Source organism: Haematobia irritans, chromosome 1 (genome assembly GCF_050003625.1).
Source record: "Haematobia irritans isolate KBUSLIRL chromosome 1, ASM5000362v1, whole genome shotgun sequence".
NCBI lineage: Eukaryota > Metazoa > Arthropoda > Insecta > Diptera > Muscidae > Haematobia > Haematobia irritans.
Window position 1 is genome coordinate 130535467 of NC_134397.1, and position 9623 is coordinate 130545089.

At 30.8% G+C, this 9623-nt stretch overlaps 2 long non-coding RNA genes across 2 annotated transcripts; both read left to right on the forward strand.

Moving 5' to 3' along the window:
• Nucleotides 1-596: 596 nt before the first annotated feature.
• Nucleotides 597-1470, forward strand: LOC142241952 (uncharacterized). Its single transcript, XR_012723885.1, has 2 exons — nt 597-1192; nt 1255-1470. It is a non-coding gene; the product is annotated as an uncharacterized LOC142241952 (long non-coding RNA).
• Nucleotides 1471-5007: 3537 nt separating this feature from the next.
• On the forward strand, nt 5008-5422 carry LOC142241955 (uncharacterized). Its single transcript, XR_012723887.1, has 2 exons — nt 5008-5144; nt 5238-5422. It is a non-coding gene; the product is annotated as an uncharacterized LOC142241955 (long non-coding RNA).
• The last annotated feature ends 4201 nt before the right edge of the window (nt 5423-9623 follow it).

Below are 9623 nucleotides of genomic sequence, written 5' to 3' on the forward strand. Positions count from 1 at the left end.
TTGGAAGAAAAGTGTATACTTTTTGTGATAAACGTTTATTCTTTTCCAGGATGTAAAAACAATTTCATAAAGACAAACTCAAAAAAAAAAAAACATTGTTTTCTTGCTAATTGCATTTTCCCTCACATCTTTCTCACATCCACGAGATTTTTTAGTTCTTAACACCTTTTCCTGTAATACCAACAATGTAGAAGAAATTATACAATTTCATAAATTTTGTTTTTTTTTACCTTTCGGCTGGACGGAGAATCGAACCGCGGACCATGCACTTTGTAAGCCAACACACTAACCACTGAGCTATGTCATCAATAGATAAATATCCATATAAGTTATATTTATATAGCATAGCTTGCGGCGCCCACGAACCGAATAAACAAAGTTTATTTAACAGAAACAAACATTTAGTTTGGCACCGTGGGTTCGATCCCTGCTTCGACCAAGTTTTTTTTTTGCTTTTGTTTTTTTTTACATATATTCCAGATATGTTCGGAAGATTCCGAAAAAATGTTCAACATTACATTGTAGTATATTAAATGTTGAACTGTAAAATGTGCACACAGAAAACAGATAGGTTGCAAATCGATTATTGTAACGAAAATTCTACATTTACAATCACATCACAGTTGTGTCATTCATTTTACTTTATTTACAATCGTTATTTCGTTCCTTCTACCATTTGTTGTTTGTAATACAAGACAATTAGTTGTCTAAACTAAATGCCTCTCTTTTGAAAAAATTTGATCGAATTCGATAGGCACAACCAACCTTATAAAACCTTTGTAACTGTCATTTAGTAGTCAGCACTTTCGTTTGGTACTCACAGCCGAATTCCTTTGAATATATTTTTGAAATGTCAATAAAAATTATTACCATCAAATTTGAAGTATAGTGTGTTTTTTAATATCAAATAACTACAACTGAAAACGGAATATTTCTTATTCGTTTCGAAGTTTCTCATCCGTGGACAGCCTATAAAATATTGTCGTGAACAACTCGCGCCGTGCGAAACTGGCCTTAATACACTATATTCGCTGTGAAACGAAAATAATACACAGCAATATCGGCAAAAACAAATAGCTTCAGGATACTCAATGCTACGGTGCGCATCCTCAATATGGAATAATTTCATTGGCGGCTCTGAAAAAATCCATCTCTATATATGAAACCCCAAGAAAGTGACCATCGGGGATAGGTTCGTATGTCGTTTTTAAAACTCCACACTAATTTCTTTACTTAATTTATTGTGTGTTTTAGACATGCTATAGACAGTTCGGACACCATCTATAAATACTAATATGCGAAGAGTACCAAAGATTTAGCTCCATTATCTGTCGATTCCCCAACCTATTCATGCTGGAGGGTATACTTTTAAGGGTGAACATTTTTTATAATGTATTAATATATTTTATTTAAGTATATGTACCTTCCTATCATCTAAAAAATATAAATAAAATTCAGTATTTTGTGGGATTTTGTTATTCAATTCGGTCATGGTGCTTTAAAGTTGGGAGATACAACTAAATGAAGAAGGGAGCAACGACCAATTTCATCGTCTGACACAACTAACTCCATATATAGTATTAGTTGGGTTTCCCATCATTCGATTGAGTCGACCGAATTTGTTGGGTGTCACAACTGCCAACTGGTAGTTGCTACAACTGCCAAAAGGAGGTTGGCAATAAATTCGATTGTCACAACCAATCTGTATTCTCTGTGTGTCTTATTAAAGACCTAAAGTCAGAAAAGAACAGGGTTTGATATAAACGAAATGGACTGTGTTGTTGTTTCAAAAATAACTTTTTTTATTGAAAAAATAAAAATTTTGTAACAAACGAATTTTCTTGGTGATAAAAGTTTAAAATTTTCGAAGCAATTCAAAAAACTCTAACAAAAGAAAAACGTTTTCGGTACACGTTTCCCAAACGTTTTTTTTTTCTTTGCGTGTATAAACCTATCCCCAGATTTGACCTCCTGAGCCTCCTGGAGGAGCAAATTTCATTCGATGCGGTTGAAATATGGTACATGGTATACGTATATAGTATCTAATAACCATACAAAAATTGGTCCATAATTACATATTTCCCCCATATAAATCGGTCCCCAGATTTGACCTCCGGAGCCTTTTGAAGAAGCAAAACATGGTGGAAGTATACGGTCTTTAACAACCATGCCACAGTTGGTCCATATCGGTCCAACTGGGGGTTTGTTCCCCATATCGAGGGAACAAACCCCCCCCCGAAATGAATGAATATTTTTATATAAATAAATATATATTTTTAACTGCATAGAAAAATCTTATCGAAGATGTTGAAGAAAATCTGGAGGTTTGATTTTGAAAAACGCTTACCTATAAAACTTGCACAAATCATAGAATACTAGTTGAAAAGCCCGTCAAACGACGGTCGAAAAAAAACAAATTGTTTTTGTTCTCGCACCACTAATTTCATTTTTGGAAAATGTATTTCTGCTATTTATGTGTGTTTGTTGTTCTTTTTGTGAACATGACTCGCTTTGTTTGGCCATAGAACAACAACGAAACAGCCAAACACACGTGTGTAAATGAAATGGAGCAAAACCTGCGAAAAGAACCTGCCTAATTTAGCGATGGAAGCAATAAAGAGATATTTCCAACGTGCATATTTTAAAAATTTTGGTCACTTTGCCAGTTACTCAGGAATGGAAAATACAATTTTTAAGAAAGTACTTTTTTGATCGGAAAGGTACTTGTTACTAAATTTCAACAAAAATTTAACTTGAATATTATTGTCAAGAGACTGAATTTTAAAGAAAATAAAATTTTAACAAAATTTCCTATATAAATAAAATTTTGCAAAAATTTTCTATAGAAATAAAATTTTCCATTCGTTTTGTTTTGTTATTGTTGGTTTTGATCTTTAAGCATTGTTGTTTTTTTGTTGCAGCTTAAAACCATACACAGAAAAAAAGTGTCTCGTAAAATTAAGAAGATTTTTACAATAATTTATTACAAGAATTTTCCAGAATTTTAGTTCATTTTTCGTATCTTGAACGAAAATTAACTACTCGAAAGGAAATTTTACAAATTCTAAGTAGCAATCGTTTAGTTCATGGCCTACAAAATACGATGGAAATTTCCTTAAAAAATTTCTTAACTGGTAGTTAAAAATTCGTTTGTCATGCTATAAAACTACTTGTGAAATGTAAAGTATTTTCTAAATAATAAGTGCAATTTACTATAAGATTTTTTTGTATGAGAAAATATTTTTTTACGAAAAATGAACTTGAAAGTGGATAGAAATTTCTTACTGACTATTCCTATAGTTAATAATTGTTGGTAAAAAATTACACAATGAAATATTTTTAGTTCACATGTAATTAAATTTATAGACATTTTCGTCAAAAATGGTAGATAACATTTCATGAAAATTTTGCAAATTTTTTGTTAAACGTTTCATCGCTCATAAACTGGTGTGCCTTTACGAATATTATTCTTAGAGTAAATTGTCAGCAGATGCGATGAACTAATGCATAGTACAGAGATCTTTATCGGAATAGTGGAATGTGATTAATGTAAAGATGATGTTACTTGAGTTTTGTTGTGTATACATGAGCGTGGGGTTGTTTTTATTTTTGTTCATTTAGTGGCTTGTGTGTGTGTTTGTTATTCGTTGATTGTTTTTGGCTGGATGAGGTGTTGTTTTCAATAAAGGCACATGTGTTTTTATTGTTGTAGGAATGTTTTGGCTTTGCTTGGTTTTGTTTGGCATGCTTCAGTTGTATAGTTGGCGTTGGCGTGGGCTGTTGCATCTTTTAAGTAGGGATGCAACAAGGGATTATAAAGGCATGGAATATTTTGGATTTTTGAGACATATATTGGTGTTTGTTTATTAAACCTTTTAAATGAAAGTTATTGATATTTTATCGGTAGTTTAGAAAAAAGTTATTACAAATATTTAGGAAAATATGTTGAAATTGAAAGTGTATTGAAATTTTTATTATTCTATGTAAAAAATTAATATTCAATTCCAGATGAATTTGGAAAATTTTTGTTATATCTCAGCGTATAGTTTATTCATAAATTGGTAAGTATTTTTTTAATATGGCTTACTTTTGAAAATAATATTTTTTATGTATATTATTATTTGTTAATTATTTTTTTTTTTTTTGAAACCAGTTTAATGTTTTTCTTTGTTGTAAAAGCGATATTTAATTTCAGAGCAACTCCAGACGGATTCAAACAAATTTAAAAAGGTAGAGAATTGGTAAGTTTTCTTTTAAAAATTGGCTTTCTTTCAACTAGAATATTTACGTTTTTATGACCTTTTTATCATCAAAATTACAGGTTTTTAATACCTTATTTTAGTATTTCTTTAATTATTTTTTTTTGGAAACTAATGTAATATTTTTAATGTAAAAATAAATATTTAATTTCAGAATAACCCCTTAAAATTTGGACAAATTTTTAGTACTCCTTTGCCTGTAATTTAATAGTGAATTGGTAAGTTTTCTTTAACTTTCTTTTAACCCTGGATAGCCATCCTTATTTTTTGTACATTAACGTCATCCTTCGTCATTTTGACTACGGCTGATTTCAAGACGATATAATTTTCATCGTGAGCGAAAAAGTGAACCAAACTTGCATTTATTTTCTTATTCAATTTGGTTTTAAGTAGTATAAAACAAAAATTCATAAAACGGTCGAATTAGTATAACTTAAATTTACCATTTCCCAATAGACTAAAATGCATTTTAAATCGAAAATAAAATTACGTGTCGTCATTTTGATGACTGTCTAGGAATATCAAGAATATTTGGTTTTTTATGCATATTATTATTTTTTTCATTAGATTTTTTTAAAAGTTATTTAATAATTTTATTTAATATTTAATTTCACAGTAACCCAAATAAATTTGGACAACTTTTTATATTTCCCCTCAGCGTACAATTTAATAGAGAATTGGTAAGTTTTATATTAAAACTTTGGCTTTCTTTCAACTAGAATATTTATTTTATTATATCTTTCACATCGATAACAACACAGTTTTATGAGTTTATTTAGAATACTTCATTATTTCTCTAATTGTTTCAGGTACAAATTTTATGAGATACGTTTTCCAAAGAAAAGTTGAATTCCTTACACCATTTGATAAAATGCCCCAAATATGGTAAGTTACAAGCTAAAATGAAGAATTAAAAATTATATTTCATTACATGGTATTAATTTTTATTAATTTTCATTATTGTTTTCATTTTTCCAGCAAGATATGTGAAAAAATTACCTACGATGAATAAAAAAAGGATAAGTCAAAATGTCCAAACAGCGGGTTCAAATGAACTACTCTCTTTTCCATGTGGTCATAATTTTTATTCACAAAAAACATTGTATTAAGAACTTTCATCATAAGTTTTTATAATAAAGTACTTTTGCTTAAAGATAGTTTAATTTTAATGTATGAAAATTCTCATAATAGTAAAACGGTTTGTTGTTCCTTTAATTATTTAATTTCTCTATACTGTGGAATGATTGATTTAAAAATAGTCTAGTCGTCGACATTTTAAAGAGACTGTTAACCAATTTTTATTATCGGGTTTCCCACAAAATAAGCAAGTAAACCAAAATAATACTGACTTTTTAACTTGGTAGGTGTATATAAATCTTATGGTGTTGTAAAAATGAACTAAACTACAATGTTATAGATGAACTAAAATTTAAGAAAATTATAAACTAGACAAGTTGAAAAAAATCTTAAGGGCTAAATCATGGTCAATATTACTACAGTTTAGTTCATTTTGCAATGGAAAAGGGTTCACTGTTTTTTCAGTGTACATTGACTAAACTACAAGTGTAGTTTAACCAACAGAGGAAAAAAATGTTTGTCAAATTTATTTGGGCAAAGACCTATAGACTGCAAGATGGTTGGATGGTTTCGGAATTACCACATTCCTTATCAGCATCCTCTATTTGCAGCAAAACTATCAACCAATTATCAGAATAAATTCAGGCAGTTCATTAAACCCAACAATGAACCACACTTGAACCCTCCGAAAAAGGGTTTTGTATGATAGCCGGCTTATGACGAAATAATTTTGCAAAAAATTTCTATAGAAAAAAAATTTTGCAAAATTTTTTCTATAGAAATAAAATTTTGCAAAAATTTCCCATAGAAATAAAATTTTTTACAAAATTTTCAATTGAAATAAAATTTTGCAAAAATTCTATATAGAAATAAAATGTTGACAACATTTTCTACCGAAATAAAAAATCGATAATATAGAATCGCATTCTTTTTTCGACTAAAACATTCTTGAAGTTCAATAAAATCCTGTTTTTGACTATGTCTTTTACAAAATCGAGATTTTCTTCCCACATGAACATGTCTGTTTTGCCATATTTGTAAAAGACTATTAGCAAATAAGGTTGATAAAGACTTTCTCAAAATATTAAAATATTTTGTCAAAGCTATTGTACCATAAATCTGATATCGACTCAAAAATGTCTATACAAAAGGTACTAAATCATTCGCGGGGGTACTACGTTACCGACCGGGGTGAAAAAGTTTTGAAAAAAGTACTATAGTACTGCATTTTCCATCCCTGAAGTTACTACGTGCTCATCCGAACGTTCATTTTCAACAATGAAGAGATTCATGGCTGAACAAGAAGGTTAAATCATGGGGCCATATGATTACAATTTTTTTATTTCGACCAAATTTTAAGATGTCAAAATCATATGTTTATGGTGATTGCAGCTCTCCAAATGACACTGCATAGCAAATGCATCTCACACAAACTCGCGCATTCATAGCTGGAGAATTGTTCAAAGATGACTTGAGTATCTTGATAACATATTCCAGACCCAAAATACCAAGCACATCAGTTTTTAAACTGCATCATAAACTGTTTTTGTTAATAGATGGCGAATATCCATTTGACTGACTTCCATTATTAACTTTGGTCTCATATCGGCGTTCCTCGGATGAATTATCCACTTCACAATAACTCATAGGTGACGCAATTAAATTTGAACCTTTATTTTTCTCTGGATTTGAATTATTTTTTCAGGACAATTGAAGGAATAAATAATTGCCACTTTTACCAATGCCATACGATTCTTTTATCTGCTGATTTTAACTTCTTAAAATTGTAAACAACATATTGAAATTTGTTGTTTTTGTTATCGTGATTCAACCTCCTTATTCAGCCATGGAAGAGATTAAAGACGTATCTTAGAAATTCGACTAGCGAGAGTAGACTCAAAGGATTGGCATTAATGTCGGTTCATCGCCGAATAAATGTGCCGACTGAAAAAGTCATTGATTTATTTGCAGCCCAAAAAGCCGTCGGTTCAATTTAATATTATAAAAATATTGTATACATACCTATGCATAATTAAAATTTTCTACACATGAGATTATATGAATATTTTTTTTTTTAAGTAGAACCCCCCCCCCACGAATTAAAATCCTGGCTACGGCCTTGATATAGCCCCCATATAAACCGATCCCCAGATTTGACCTCCTGAGCCTCTTGGGGGAGCAATTTTAATCCGATTCAGTTTAAATTTAGTATTTTGTGTAAGTATATGGACATTAACAACTATGCAAAAATTGGTCCATATCGGTGCATAATTATATATAGCTCCCATGTAAACCGGTCCCCAGATTTGACCTCCGGTGCCTTAGGGAGAAGCAAAATTCATCCGATCCGGTTGATTGCTCTTTAATAACCATGCCAAAATTGGTCCATATCGATCCATAATCATATACAGCCCCCATATAAACTGTTCCCCAGATTAGATATGAGTATATACATTTATACCATAAGTTCTATTTAAGTAGCTGATGCAGATAAACGTAAAGTGTTGCATATGTATATTTATCTTTTAAGTCATAGAGTTAGGCCTATTGCTCTATATATGTAATAAGAAAATGAAATGAAAATAAATGGTTACAATGAAATGAAATGAAATAGGTTTTGGAGCCTCTTGGAAGAGCAACTCATTTCATTTTCATATGACTATTGACAACCATGCCTAACTAGGTCCATACCGGTCTCATAGTTATATATAGCCCTCATATAAACCGAACACCAATCACACAAAAATTAGCCCATATCTGTTCATAATTGTATATAGCCCCCATATAAAGCGACCCCAATATTTAAATTCTGGCTCTCTAATTACCGCGCAAAAGTTCATATCGGTTCGTAATTATTTGTAGACTTACCTATATATACCTTTTTTGCCTAATATATATGTACGGACTAACTTACGATTTAGAAGACGATGATAAGATGTTTTAAGATACCTTGCCATCGGTAAGTATTACCACAACCCAAGTAATTCGATTGTGGAGGACAGTCTCTCGTAGAAGTTTCTACGCAATCCATGGAGGAGGGTACATGAGATTCGGCCTGGCCGAACTTACGGCCGTATAGACTTGTTTTAACTGTTTTAGTTTTCCGACTTTGATTAAAAATTTAATTGTATTAATTAATTTTTTAATTAAAAACTTACAAATTTTCAATCATTAACTTCATTTACTTGATGCTTTTAGTTTGATTAAAAAGTTAATTGTATTAATTAGTTTTTTAATTAAAAACTTACAATTTTTCAATCATTAACTTCATTGACTTAATGCTTTTAGTTTGATTAAAAAGTTAATTGTATCAATTAATTTTTTTCATTAAAAATTTAACAATTTTCAATCATTGACTTAATTGACTCAATTTTTCACATTTGATTAAAAAGTTATTTGTACCAATTAATTTTTTAATTGCAAAATTTTTCAGTTTCAATTAATTTTTTAATTGGAAATATTTTGATGATGTTTTGTTCTGTGTTCTAAGGCATTTGACACAGTGTGGCACCAAATACTATTGTCAAAACTGAGACGATTCTTCAGATTTGACTCATCAGCCTGCTCACTTCTGTCGTCCTATCTGACAGGAAGATCGCAGGTAGTTCTGACTAGGGATAAATATTCGTGACCCATGAATCTCTGCAGAGGAGTACCACAGGAGTCTGTATTAGGACCCTTGCTCCTCTCCATATAACCCTGGAAAGACAAAGTGCTTGGTTTTGTCGCATAGGACCTTGGATCCAAACACATCACCGGTGATCTCCATTGACGGCTGTCAAATTGAATATGCCACATACGCGAAGAACTTTGGTGTGACATTTGATACGAAACTATCTACGAATCGACATATAGACATCACCATAGGGACTGTGTATGGTGTGCTTCGGAATCTCTGAAACACACAATATTTTATTCCTACGAACATTCGTTTACTTATTTCGAGGCTTAAATATTGCTCTGAGATTTTTGCAAATTGTGATTACATCCATAAGAGAAAACTGCAAATATTGTTTAACGATATAGCTAGATTTGTATATGGTGTTGGGCGTTATTAAAGTATTTCTAGTTATTCATCTCGACTCTGCCAAATGACTTTTATGAACTTGCTGAATTTCATTCAGATACCTAATATTTCCACCAAATAATAATTTATTCAAGTGAACCGAAATATCTACTTCACAGACTACATTTTTCACGATCGTCTAGGATAAAATCAATTATTCCAATTAGGACTCATTATATGATATCAGATAGAAAATTTATCATATTTACTACTCGGTTGTG